General features: G+C 34.5%; 1 protein-coding gene across 1 annotated transcript in view; it reads right to left on the bottom strand.

Annotated features, from left to right (window-relative positions):
• The window catches only part of LOC124374154 (serine/threonine-protein phosphatase 2A 56 kDa regulatory subunit epsilon isoform), a 97,891-nt gene that overhangs the window by 51,973 nt on the left and 30,913 nt on the right, over nucleotides 1-15,005 (bottom strand). The window lies entirely within an intron of this gene.

The following is a 15,005-nucleotide window of genomic DNA, read 5'->3' as shown; positions in this document are numbered from 1 at the left end:
CTCGGTGTCGACCGCTCGCAGCACTGTGCGGAGGTGTGAAAATGACTGATAACACTCGACAGTTGATAGCGTTGGCCCTGGCCCCTGCTCGACTAGTCGGACACGGGGTTAGAAGTGATGGCTTTAGTGCTCAGACGAGTTTGATAGAAGGATAGGTTTGTTCACCTTTACGGCGAAATGAAAATTGATGAACCGGCAAATCGTTAAGGTCATGCCCTTTCACAGTCCGCGCAGATACAGCTCCACCAGCGAGAATTCAAGTTAAACCGCCCAATACCGTAGACGTGCATGTACATTGACAGTATGATACCTCGTCACTGTCTAGTTCAATTTGTTAATATTTCAATCCAATAGGTGTTAATATACTAATACCATTTAAAAATACAATGCAACTAAACAGGAGTATAAATCTTAAAAAGCAAAATTTTATTCAATCAGGCTTGAATAAAATAAAATCCTTAGGTTGTTGAAGATTAGTAGCTTTAATTTGATTTCTAACTCAAACTACTTGAAATGCTCAGGCACTTTCCTTAACTAATGGACCCTTAATTCGCAAGCCTTGTTGCAATGGCCGAAATAGAGAATAAGAAAAACGAAATTCTTAATTTTGCTGATAAAACTTAGCAACTCTTTCAGGATGTAGAAATATACAAATCAAATTTAATTGCCAACAATACTATTGGTTACAACAATCCTAAATCCAAATTCGATTAGGCAGACTTCATGTAGTGTAGGAAATCTGGAAATTTGACTCTGTGATTAGTTCTAAGATTCTAGATGGATAATTCATAGCAATGTTTGCTATAAAAATGCAATATTTAGTACTGTAATACAATTTTATAGATTTAAAACAAATCCCAATTGACAATCACAATCATAATGTAATTTATTCTACATTATGTAAAATAAATTAGTACAGATTGAGGAAATTTGTTGGCCAATTTTAATTCTGCCTGTTTTAAAAGATGATGATGATTTAATGTAATTGTAATGTAATTTAGTGATTAGCTAGTTAACAGAGGTGAGGTAATTTACTCCACATAAAACACTGTATCTTTAAACCAAAATGATGGCACATTGGATTTGGGTTAGAAACTATTTCACGTTACACACAAGTTTAGTGACGAGACACTCACTCCGTATGAAAGTAGGCCAAGTATGATATATGCGATCGATAATTGAAAGTTATCTCACTTAGGGGAGGGGGTGTAATCTCGTCAGCACAGTTAAATTGCCTGCATTATGGTAGTTTAAAATTGCATACATTTTATACAATATTTAAACATGTTTCAGTATTACACGAGGGAATGAAAACTGTTAGTTTAGAAATGTTCATGTTAGTGGCGCTCTACCACGAGGTGAGACAGCGAGAAAGCTAGCAGACACTTGAACATATTTTATACAATATTTAAACATGTTTCAGTATTACACGAGGGAATGAAAACTGTTAGTTTAGAAATGTTCATGTTAGTGGCGCTCTACCACGAGGTGAGACAGCGAGAAAGCTAGCAGACACTTGAACATATTTTATACAATATTTAAACATGTTTCAGTATTACACGAGGGAATGAAAACTGTTAGTTTAGAAATGTTCATGTTAGTGGCGCTCTACCACGAGGTGAGACAGCGAGAAAGCTAGCAGACACTTGAACATATTTTATACAATATTTAAACATGTTTCAGTATTACACGAGGGAATGAAAACTGTTAGTTTAGAAATGTTCATGTTAGTGGCGCTCTACCACGAGGTGAGACAGCGAGAAAGCTAGCAGACACTTGAACATATTTTATACAATATTTAAACATGTTTCAGTATTAGCACAGTGGAATTAAAACTGTTAGTTTAGAAATGTTCATGTTAGTGGCACTACCACGAGGGAATGAAAACTAGCAGACACTTGAACATATATTATACAATATTTTAAAAAAACATGTTTAGTATTACACGAGGAATGAAAACCTGTTTAGTTTAGAAATGTTTCATGTTAGTGCGCGTCGGCGCTCTACCACTAGATGAAGGACAGCGAGAAAAGCTTTAGCAGGGACACTTGAACATCATATTACTACAATATTTAAACATGTTTCAGTATTACAGCGAGGGAATGAAAAACTGGTTAGTTTAGAAATGTTCATGTTAGTGGCGCTCTACCACGAGGTGAGACAGCGAAAAAGCTAGCAGACACTTGAACATCATTTTATATACAATATTTTTAAACATGATTCCAGTATTACACGAGGGAAAATGCAAAAACTGTTAGTTCTTAGGAAATGATCATGTTATTGGCGCTCTAACCCACGAGATTAGAGTCAGCGAGAAAAGCTTATAGCAGACACTTGAACATATTTTCATACAATATTTACACATGTTTCAGTATTACCACGAGGGAATGAAAAACGTGTTAGTTTAGAAATGTTCATGTTAGTGGCGCTCTACCACGAGGTGAGACAGCGAGAAAGCAAGCTAGCAGACACTTGAACATATTTTATACGATATTTAAACATGTTTCAGTATTACACGTGGGAATGAAACTGTTAGTTTTAGAAATGTTCATGTTAGTGGCGCTCTACCCACGAGGTGAGACAGCGAGAAAGCTAGCAGACACTTGAACATATTTTTATACAATATTTAAACATGTTTCAGTATTACACGTGGGAACAAGAAAACTGGTTAGTTTAGAAATTTTCATGTTAGTGGCGCTCCTACTACCACGAGGTGAGACAGCGAGAAAGCTAGCAGACACTTGAACATATTTTATACAATATTTTAAACATGTTTCAGTATTAACACGAGGGAATGAAAAAACTGTTAGTTTAGAAATGTTTTTCATGTTAGTGGCGCTCTAACCACGAGGTGAGACAGCGACGAGAAAGCTAGCAGACACTTGAAAAAAAACATATTTTTATACAATATTTAAACATGTTTCAGTATTACACGAGGGAATGAAAACTGTTTTAGAAATGTTTCATGTTAGTGTCGCTCTACCACGAGGTGAGACAGGCAGCGAGAAAGCTAGCAGACACTTGAACATATTTTATACAATATTTAAACAGTGTTTCAGTATTACACGAGGGAATGAAAACTGTTAGTTTAGAAATGTTCATGTTAGTGGCACTCTTCCACGAGGTGAGACAGCGAGAAAGCTAGCAGACCCCTTGAACATATTTTATACAATATTTAAACATGTTTTCAGTATTACACGAGGGAATGAAAACTGTTAGTTTAGAAATGTTCATGTTAGTGTCGCTCCAACAAACCACAAGGTGAAAATCAGCGAGAAGGCTAGCAGACACTTGAACATATTTTATACAATATTTAAACATGTTTCAGTATTACACGAGGGAATGAAAAACTGTGTAGTTTAGAAATGTTTCATGTTAGTGTCGCTCTACCACGAGGTGAGACAGCGAGAAAGCCTAGCAGACACTTGTGAAACATATTTTTTTATACAATATTTAAACATGTTTCAGTATTACACGAGGGAATGAAACAACTGTTTAGAAATGTTCATTGTTAGTGGCGCTTCTACCACGAGGTGAGACAGCGAGAAGGCTAGCAGACACTTGAACATATTTTTATACAATATTTAAACATGTTTCAGTATTACACGAGGGAATGAAAACTGTTTAGAAAATGTGTCATGATTAAGTAGGCACTCTACCACGAGGTGAGACAGCGAGAAAGAAGCTAGCAGACACTTGAACATATTTTATACAATATTTAAACATTTTCAGTATTACTCACGAGGGAATGAAAACTGTTAGTTAGAAATGTGTTCATAGTTAGTGGCGCTCTAAAACCACGAGGTGAGACAGCGAGAAGCTAGCAGACACATAGAACATATTTTTATACAATATTTAAACATGTCATTCAGTATTAACACGAGGGAATGAAAACCTGTTAGTTTAGAAATGTTTCCATGTTAGTGGCGCTCTACAACCACGAGATGAGACAGCGAGAAAGCTAGCAGACACTTGAACATATTTTATACAATATTTAAATCATGTTTCAGTATTACACGAGGGAATGAAAAACACTTAGTTTAGAAATGTTTCACATGTTTAGTGGCGCTCTACCAGGGGGGGAAAGCGAGGTGAGACAGCGAGAAGGCTAGCAGACACTTGAACATATTTTATACAATATTTAAACATGTTTCAGTTAATTACACGAGGGAATGAAAACTGTTAGTTTAGAAATGTTCATGTTAGTGGCGCTCTACCACGAGATGAGACAGCGAGAAAGCTAGCAGACACTTGAACATATTTTATACAATATTTTAAACATGTTTCAGTATTACACGAGGGAATGAAAAACTGTTAGTTAATAAAATGTTCATGTTAGTGGCGCTCTACCACCGAGAGGTGAGACAGCGAGAAAGCTACAGACACTTGAACAGTATTTTATACAATATTTAAACACATGTTTCAGGTATTTAAACACGAGGGAAATGAAAAACTGTTAGTTTAGAAATGTTCATGTTAGTGGAGCTCTACCACGAGATGAGACAGCGGAGGAAAAGGCTAGCAGACACTTGAACATATTTTATACACAATATTTAAACATGTTTTCAGTATTACACGAGGGAATGAAAACTGTTAGTTTAAAAACATGTTCATGTTAGTGTGCGCTCTACCACGAGGTGATGAACACGCGAGAAGGCTAGCAGAACATACACATTGAACATATTTAGTACAATATTTAAACATGTTTCAGTATTACACGTGGGAATGAAAACTGTTAGTTTAGAAATGTTCATGTTAGTGGCGCTCTACCACGAGGTGAGACAGCGAGAACGGCTAGCAGACGACTTGAACAAATTTTCTATACAATATTTATAAACAAACATGTTTCAGTATTACACGTGGGAATGAAAACTGTTAGTTTTAGAAATGGTCATGTTAGTGGCGCTCTACCACGAGGTGATCACAGCGAGACAAGCTAGCAGACACTTGAACATATTTTATACAAAATTTTAACACATGTTTCAGTATTTACACGAGGAATGAAAAAACTAGTTAGTTTAGAAATGTTCATGTTAGTGGCGCTCTACCACGAGGTGAGACAGCGAGAAAGCTAGCAGACACTTATAACATATTTTATACAATATTTAACTCCACATGTTTCAGTATTACACGAGGGAATGAAAACTGTTTAGAAAATGTTCATGGTATAGTGGCGCGCTATACCACGAAGGTGAGACATCAGAGAGAAGGCTAGCAGACACTTGAACATAATTTTAATACAATAATTTAAACATGTTTCAGTTCTACACGAGGGAATGAAAACTGTTAGTTTAGAAATGTTCATGTTAGTGGCGCTCCTACCACGAGGTGAGACAGCGAGAAGGTCTAGCAGACACTTAGAACATGATTTTATACAATATTTAAACATGTTTCAGTAACTACACGTGGGAATGAAAAGTACTGTTAGTTTAGAAATGTTCATGTTAGTGGCGCTCCTAACCAACGAGAGTGAGACAGCGAGAAAGCAAGCTAGCGGTGGTGAGAGTAATTTTAAATTTATCAAATAAATATTGTAAGAACGCGCACATCAACGATTCTTAGAACTCATTTTTTAAACTTAGTCTTCGTAATTCTACAATACAACCTTCTAAAACGTCATTTTCTGTATTTGGCCTTGATTATTTTAGCTCAGTTTTCTACATTTTTAAAGGTGAAAGTAGTTGATGTGAGAACGCGGTTTAAAATGGTTCCGCGATCTTCAATTAATCCCCCACAAGTGTTTCGAGATTGCCGGAGGTGCAATCAACGTTTGGTACAGTTATTTAAAAAAGATTCAATCCCAGTCATTTAAAATAACCGTTGAGAAGACCGATGAATTATTATTATATTATATATATATATATATATATATATATATATATATATATATATACGATAGTTATTAACTGCAAATTACAGGGTTATCTTTATATCAATATAATGAAAAGTTAACTAAAACCCTTTTTTAATGTTTTTATAACCATACACGTGTTTCAGTATTATATATATATATATATATATATATATATATATATATATATATATATATATAATTTGTATAAATACCACAAGCTTAATTTAATTTCAATAAATCACAAAAAGTACAAGTACTACCTACAACCAATATATATATATATATATATATATATATATATATATATATATATATATATATATATATGAGCTATTTTATAACAATGCGAAAACGACTAAGAGCTCCAAAGAAATAACAAGTTCTCTTAACAAATAATCATGAAATAAAAGTTTTTAATGAAAAAAGCCCTGAGAAATTTGATTTTTTTCAATTAAATATTGGGTTTTAATAACAATTTTAGGAAAATTTGGCGTTTTTAAGTAAACAACATGTCATTCCCTCACGTAACATACTTACAATTTTACATCATTGTATTCAGCCGTTCTCGCTGCTCGTCACTGGATTCTATATATGGCCTAAATACTACTGTAATTGCCTAAAACTTTTCAGAGTCCGAAAAATGTTTTTCTATTTTCCTGTTTCTAAGTAAATATTATTAAAAAGGGCTGACTATTAGCAAGTAATTTAACTACCATAACTTAATACAATATTTATTAAACTAATACATCAAATGTTGTATCATGCTTTTGCGGGTGACAAAATCAAATATTAAGTGAAGCAGAATTAATTGAAGTATTTTGAGAGTGGGATTTCCTTTTCATCTCGCTTTCACAGCTATGTGCACGACATTACTACAAATCTTTACGTTTACGTTCGTCACGCAGGTAGACTATTATTCACATGCCTGGTACTGACTACACAGCCTGCAGTAGCCAATCCATGACGTAACAGAAAGATCGCGTACTGTATACGTTGTAAGCTTATTATTACCACCCAATCCGACACACTCTTACGGTAAAACGGAATCGCTGGCGATTCTAATGACCTTGTGCAGCCATGTGTCTGATTAGAATGGCCGCTCCAGAGTGAACAATTCTAGTACGTCACACAGGCACTCACATGCCTGGTACTGACTACACAGCCTGCAGTAGCCAATCCATGACGTAACAGAAAGATCGCGTACTGTATACGTTGTAAGCTTATTATTACCACCCAATCCGACATACTCTTACGGTAAAACGGAATCGCTGGCGATTCTAATGACCTTGTGCAGCCATGTGTCTGATTAGAATGGCCGCTCCAGAGTGAACAATTCTAGTACGTCACACAGGCACTCACATGCCTGGTACTGACTACACAGCCTGCAGTAGCCAATCCATGACGTAACAGAAAGATCGCGTACTGTATACGTTGTAAGCTTATTATTACCACCCAATCCGACATACTCTTACGGTAAAACGGAATCGCTGGCGATTCTAATGACCTTGTGCAGCCATGTGTTTGATTAGAATGGCCGCTCCAGAGTGAATAAGTCTAGTACGTCACACACGCACTCACATGCCTGGTACTGACTACACAGCCTGCAGTAGCCAATCCATGACGTAACAGAAAGTTCGCGTACTACTGTATACGTTGTAAGCTTATTATTACCACCCAACCCAACACACTTGTACGGTAAAAACGGAATCGCTGGCGATTCTAATGACCTTGTGCAGCCATGTGTCTGATTAGAATGGCCGCTCCAGAGTGAACAATTCTAGTACGTCACACACGCACTCACATGTCTGGTACTGACTACACAGCCTGCAGTAGCCAATCCATGACGTAACAGAAAGTTCGCGTACTACTGTATACGTTGTAAGCTTATTATTACCACCCAACCCAACACACTTGTACGGTAAAACGGAATCGCTGGCGATTCTAATGACCTTGTGCAGCCATGTGTCTGATTAGAATGGCCGCTCCAGAGTGAACAATTCTAGTACGTCACACACGCACTCACATGTCTGGTACTGACTACACAGCCTGCAGTAGCCAATCCATGACGTAACAGAAAGTTCGCGTACTACTGTATACGTTGTAAGCTTATTATTACCACCCAACCCAACACACTTGTACGGTAAAACGGAATCGCTGGCGATTCTAATGACCTTGTGCAGCCATGTGTTTGATTAGAATGGCCGCTCCAGAGTGAATAAGTCTAGTACGTCACACACGCACACACATGCCCTGCTCTGCTGTACACGTGGGCGTGTTGCCGGCTCGCAGTTGGCGCGAAATGTGTCTGCTGTTGTGCAAACCTGGTTCGTCACTTCCCGCTACATTGGTTCTGACTAAGCACCGTGTAGTTCGATATGCGAGAACCATTGTACAGAACACAACTTGATTTTCTTGTCATATCAAACGAATTCGGTTAAGAGATGGAAATAAATCACAAGCCTCATTGGTTTGTTAGTGAGATTTAATGGAGGCTTTGCTCAACTTCCCCTGCCCGACCAACATTTAGCTCTCGCTACTCATCTTGTAGGACATGAACTATTGGATTTAGTTCAGTTCAAAGCGATTATTTGTCGGAGATTTGTGGATAATGAATGACTTATATATAAGTGAAATTTCCAAATAGGTATCTTTATTTTGGATGTGTGTGTGTATAATAAGATGGGAAACTTAAGACTTTCGAAATAATACACACCCAGAAACGTACTATCAGTTATTCTATAAAAAACTATCAAAGAAGATTCCTATTCGTTATTTGATCAAACATAAGTATTATAATAAGATAAATAATAATAAACATAGAAAATTAAAAATGTACAATCGGTCGTTCCTGAGTCGGAAAATAAGAATACATTTTGTCAATCGTTATGCGCTATAGTTATCGGAGAGAATGATAAGAGTAGTTAAATAAACAGTTTGAAATGAAAGGAAAGGTAAAGGATTCCTTATTCTTACCACGAAAAGTTAGTGTGCTAAAAGTACTCTCTAGTTAAAAAGGCTCTAAAATACAAAAAACACGCCGGGCTTCAAAGTCTGTGTTTACAGAATAAAATGTAGTTGTAACAGGAAATACATAGACGAGACATGGCTACACGTACCGTCGGCTACACTGGTGGCCATTTTACTTCTAGCACCATATGAACAATATTGAACATAGCACACGTCCGTACCTTATTTGTGGTTATGTGTGTGCTATGTTCATGTGTGTGGTTTTTAAAATATATTTAACACGCAACCAAACTTTCTTTGCTTTTTTGTGTAGTTTTGTTAGTTATTCCGAAAGGATTTTCCAACTTTTTGTACTTTCTCGATTACATACTAAAAAACTACACACTGTTGGGTGTGTATTAACTATATGCTTAAAATGCGACATATTCATACTTATACGATTAGAAATAAGGATATGGAAGTGTGTGAGGTTTAACATTGTTCGTATTGGGTAAGGCTCCAGGGCGTTTTAATACATTACTCTCGATACGGAAAAAATTAAAAGTTCCCCATCATTGTTGATCAGGAGATCATCTTATGAATTGAGACTTTTTAACGTCGGATATATCATTTTAATAGGATATTAATAAGGGGGTTACATATTATATTAGCAGACCAACCGCTTAGTCAACCGTGAATTGAAATTAGGCTACTTCAGTAACCAATAATGAAAAGAACTAAACAGGAAACCTAAAGTATCAGAATGAATTCAAACGTATTTAAATGCGTAGCACTAACAGTATGGCTCTATACTGTTATATACTACCTATAAAGCCTATAATTTGTGTTTTGATTTATAAAAAAACAATTTACACCTAAATAAGTAATTATTTGGTATGTTTAACTCACAGACAAAAGAAATGAATAGGATCGGCATACGCAAGCGGCAAGTGAAACCAGTCCTAGCAGTAACAGGGGTGACAGGAGTGGGGAGGAAATGCGTGAAGTCATCCACTACCGAGCGTCACTTCTCAATTTCACTAATCTCACTACTGTAAGTTATTAAGAGTATGGTAATATTGTGTGACCTTTCAAAATGGCGGTTTGTTGAATTTGGAACATTTTACGTAAGCAACAAATTAAAGATTTGTTAATTTTTATGTATTTTAATTCTTTATGCTTGACTAAAATTTGTAAAATGGATACTAAAACGTCTTTTTTCATTGATTACCCATGCTTGTCATGTAACGTACTTATACCCGTGCTTGTCATGTAACGTACTTATACCCATGCTTGTCACGTAACGTACTTATACCCATGCTTGTCATGTAACGTATAGTACTTAGGTCGCGTTGCGACACTCGAGGAGGTGGCCCGACTCACGCATGGAGATGGTCAATTCACTTTTTATTCAGGTCTTTTCCAACAACTTTCCCGCTGACAAGTGACCTGACCAAATAAACAAAACCTTTCTTACATGACTTTTTATGTTTCTCATAGTTAGGTTTAGTTGCTTTACTAATGTTTATCATTTTATTCTGATAAAAATTGTAAGTAGTCTATACTTCATAAAACGCTTAAATCACCATGCCAGTTTACTTACTCGTATATACAAGAGTACAATCTCGTATTACTATTGTAAGTATGCTTTACGTGAAATACACGATTTAAAATTGCGTGCCAGTTATACTAATAAGGGAGTGTAATTCGGCTTCAACTTCTGTAATTCTTGTAGAGAATGCCCAGTATATTTCTTTGTTCTAACTGTCTGGTGCCCTACCATTTCTTTCTTCCTCATGGAAATGCCTATATCGATTTCAAGAAAATTGTGTTCTAATACAACGTAAATAGGCTCTCGTCTCCTGGGCTATAATGAGTAATGCTTGTACCTATAATACTCGTACATTAGTGTCGTTGCCATCAGTCCTAACTATAACCCTAAAATGGGCTAAAATTAAGCCTTCACACAAACTATGATACAGTGATATACAAAGTGTCGTTGCCATCAGTACTAACTATAACCCTAAAATGGGCTAAAATTAAGCCTTCACACAAACTATGATACAGTGATATACAAAGTGTCGTTGCCATCAGTCCTAACTATAACCCTAAAATAGGCTAAAATTAAGCCTACACACAAACTATGATACAGACAGTGATATACAAAGTGTCGTTGCCATCAGTCCTAACTATAACCCTAAAATAGGCTAAAATTAAGCCTACACACAAACTATGACACAGACAGTGATATACAAAGTGTCGTTGCCATCAGTCCTAACTATAACCCTAAAATAGGCTAAAATTAAGCCTACACAAAAACTATGATACAGACAGTGATATACAGAGAGAAAGAGTGCGTCCTTGAACTCTACTGACATATTTATTACTTTGAGCCTTGCACCAAAATAAGAAAAAAATTATCAATAACTTGATATTTCGATTCTCTTGGCATATGCCTATTTGAGTAAAGCTCATAAGCAGCTTCTGTTACAGCATTGTAATTTAAAATTATTGTGTTGTTAAACCCTGAGGCCAGTTTTTCATATTCCACTTATTAAAATTAAATAACAGTCAACTTCAAACACCAATTTGATTTAACGACAACCAATATGAAAATACAAAAATATAAAGAAATATAAAATATTGCAAGTTAAAAGCCTAAATGAATAAGACCTTTTGTTAGAAGCAGAAGGAAGGACTGAAACCTTAATTGGATTCTAACGGCTTTTATGCAACCAAATTTAAGAATATTCAGAATCCATTTTTATATTACGGGATTTCCTACTAAAACTAGTGATTTTCTTAAAAACATTATCAGTAATTATGATATATAATTTTTGAGGTTCTATTGGTCCTAGAATAATGTTTACCACTATTCAAATTTTTTTAAATATATTTTTTTTTAACATGGGATATTTAATTTCTTATAACTTTTAAACTACTCAAGTAATTATTACTTGATATATCATTTTGAAGTGCATGAAAGAATTACATTTTTGTGCATGTTCAAGCTTGTTCTAAAAATAGTTTACAAGTTAAAAGCTTTACAAAATACTGTTTTAAAAATGTCTTGAAATTAAAATTCTCATTGCTGTAGTTATAATAGTAAAAAAAAATTATAATAACTTTAGTGTAAAACACATAAAAATTTAATAGTTGCAGAAATCAGAGTTTGAAGTTTGAAACACTGGTAATTTAGCAGCTGTACAGGAAAATAACTTAAACCCTACTGGTCAGTGAATGCTATACTTATATATGGAACACATATTTAGGCCTAGTAAATCACTAACAGGAAACAGAAAAGGTATTATCGCATTAGTGTTATCGCATTAAAATATATATGATAAATTAACATAGGCTTACATTTTCACGCTACCGTCTGTCAGATTTCTCTTTGTTTCTTGGAGATTTTTGTCTTATATATTTTTACGCTCACCATTTTACTCTCTAAAATAGTGAATAACCTCAACAACCTCATTAACTAAAAATTAGTTCAACTGAGAACATTTTATAAAAACAAACAAACCATTATTCCATCAGAGGCACAAAAAAGATATTATGTCATATGTTGTAATGTTCCGATTCCTTATAAACCATAGAGTAAGAAAACATATGTAACGAGAAATTTCAATTTGTGTCAAAATTGCCATTCTTTAGTAAGAACTCCTGTAAACAGTAACAAAATGTCTCTGTAGTTATTTTAAGAAGCATTTACAAACAAGTTAACAGTCTACCCTTTGTGAAGAAACATACCATTTCTTAACGTTTATTGTTTGTAAAACTACCATTTTATTGTTGTTGAAATGTTTCACCTTCAATTACAACTCAATGACGCAATCACGCAAAATTGTGTTGCTGTAACATGCATTGTTTATATAAACATGCCATAAACAAAACTGATTAAGGCATAATTAACATTAAATTTTTATGCAATGAAACAATACGAGAAAATAAATATAACTATTATTTAGAGATAAATTAAAAGTTGAGTGATAGAAATAAAACATTTTATTTATAACTGAAAGTTATAAATATATGTGCTCTACAAAGGTTTTTGAAAACTTTGGTTTGAAAATAACCACCAAAATACCCGAAATACAAAACTTTTGTACTGTATTTATTGTTTGCGGAGTTAATTGAAAAGTTATCTGGAATGGTGCATAGTTAAATTATGAAGCAGCTATGCGCATGCGTGGCTCATGCAACATCGCCCGTAGCAGTCGCCCGTTACATTACAACTAAAATCCAAAATAAAATTCCAACATTTATATATCTTATTTACGTATGTATTGTATTAGCTTCGAAATGACGCATTAGGCTTAATAGTATGTTTGCAACAAATATATGTATTTGTGATGAATTTTTTAAGCTTTGCAAATAGGCTAAAGAAGTCTTCGTGTCATAAAACTTTTTAACTAACACATCCAGGGTTGATTATAGGCGAACAAAACAATTATATATGGTAAATCCAAAATTAATATACAGTAATTTGAATGTAAATACAAATATCCATAGCACATCGACTCCTATATAATATTTACGATAAAAACTATATCGAGAAATGTAAAAGTTATTAGTTGTGTGTAACAAATAAGCAGATTGACAACCAGCTTCTGGATGAAAAATATTTTCAACAGGTAGTGATAGCCATGACAGAAGAGATGCATCAACCGATTCAATACAATATCTGTACGGAATAAAAGGTTGGTCACAGTTACATGAATGGGTTCAAGATTTGATGAAAGCGTCTCAGCTGAAAAGGTAAAATGTTATTCACCACCACGACAATTAATTAGAAGCAGTTCTAGTTAGCACACATTCTCCACTAATTTCGTACACATACGTTTCCAACTCTTCCTGAAGGCAGGCATCATAAAAAAATCATTGATATGGTACGTTAAAATAATTAATTTCTTCAAATATGTTATAAGGAAAAGAGGGATTTATTACAATAATTATTTCTATATTATCAAAATATACATTTCAAAATACACAAAAAGACACGTAATAACCAATAAAAATAGAATTTAAATTATTTAAATATTTTTTCGTATTAGCTTTCATTACATAACTTTGTTATCCATTTACAGTATGAAAAATCCCCATGTTACGTGTAGCGAATCAAGCCAATCAAAAGGGCAGAAAGCATGCAGTGCTCGCGGCGGCCATTACTGTCATCTTGGCAACTCAAAGGAGGCAATGTATGTTCCAAGTTTGGCTGTTGTTAAGCAGCCAAAAATACAGTAAAAGTGATTTGTTTAAAGACCTTAACGCTGATGAGCTAAAGCCGGTTGTTCTCGGAACAGGTATATACAATTTATGACTGTTGTTCCTCAGTTCCGTGCCTTGTAACCTAACAATTTATATTCTTCACCCACAAAATAGCCGAAGAGTCGCTTCCCAAAACCACACAAACAACTAAAAAGTGAAAAATATATCTAAAGTAAATGTCTTTATTGATATCGACACTACGAATGGATATTGTATTTTCATTATCCTCCAAAATTCTGATAGAGGATACAACATTCATCAGGTGCGTGTGTTATATTTTACTGCGGACAAAAGGAATATTGAAAACGGAAACACTTGTAGAGTTTTTATCAGGCTGGTAGTTATCATAACAAGGATTTATAACAAAAATAAAAACGGGAAAGCCGATTTAATGTTGAATTTATAAAAAATAGTAATTAATACCTAAAACATACGCGGTTAAAATGAAGCGTTATTAATATAGCTCGACAATAAAAAAATAAGATGTTACATAATTAAAAATGTAACTATTGACGACACGTACAAGTACCATATAGTAAACGATGGGTTGTCTGCAAACCCTAATCCAGTCAGTAATATATTTCACCGAATGATCAAATGTGAAAATCAACTAAACCTTTTCGGATTTCTGAAAAATGATTAGTGACATCAGAAATTAATTATCTTCAACGTCATTATCATCATAAACATTCTAAACGTGAGTAAAATTTTAATTCCTCCAGTAACAACACTGTATACTTCATTGAGTGATGGATTCACATATCCAGGTATTTACTGTTACTTAAGCAACTTTTCAAACACTGAGATGCTTTAGATCGATAGGCCAAAATTACATCTTATATAAATAATTGGTCTCATGTACATTTTAATCTTACTTTCACGTAGCAGTTTTAAGTAACATATTAACAATATATTTTCTAAAATTCAGCTAATT

This window comes from Homalodisca vitripennis, chromosome 1, assembly GCF_021130785.1.
Source record: "Homalodisca vitripennis isolate AUS2020 chromosome 1, UT_GWSS_2.1, whole genome shotgun sequence".
NCBI lineage: Eukaryota > Metazoa > Arthropoda > Insecta > Hemiptera > Cicadellidae > Homalodisca > Homalodisca vitripennis.
The sequence above is the reverse complement of the archived record's forward strand: the minus strand, read 5'-3'. Positions and strand labels throughout refer to the sequence as shown.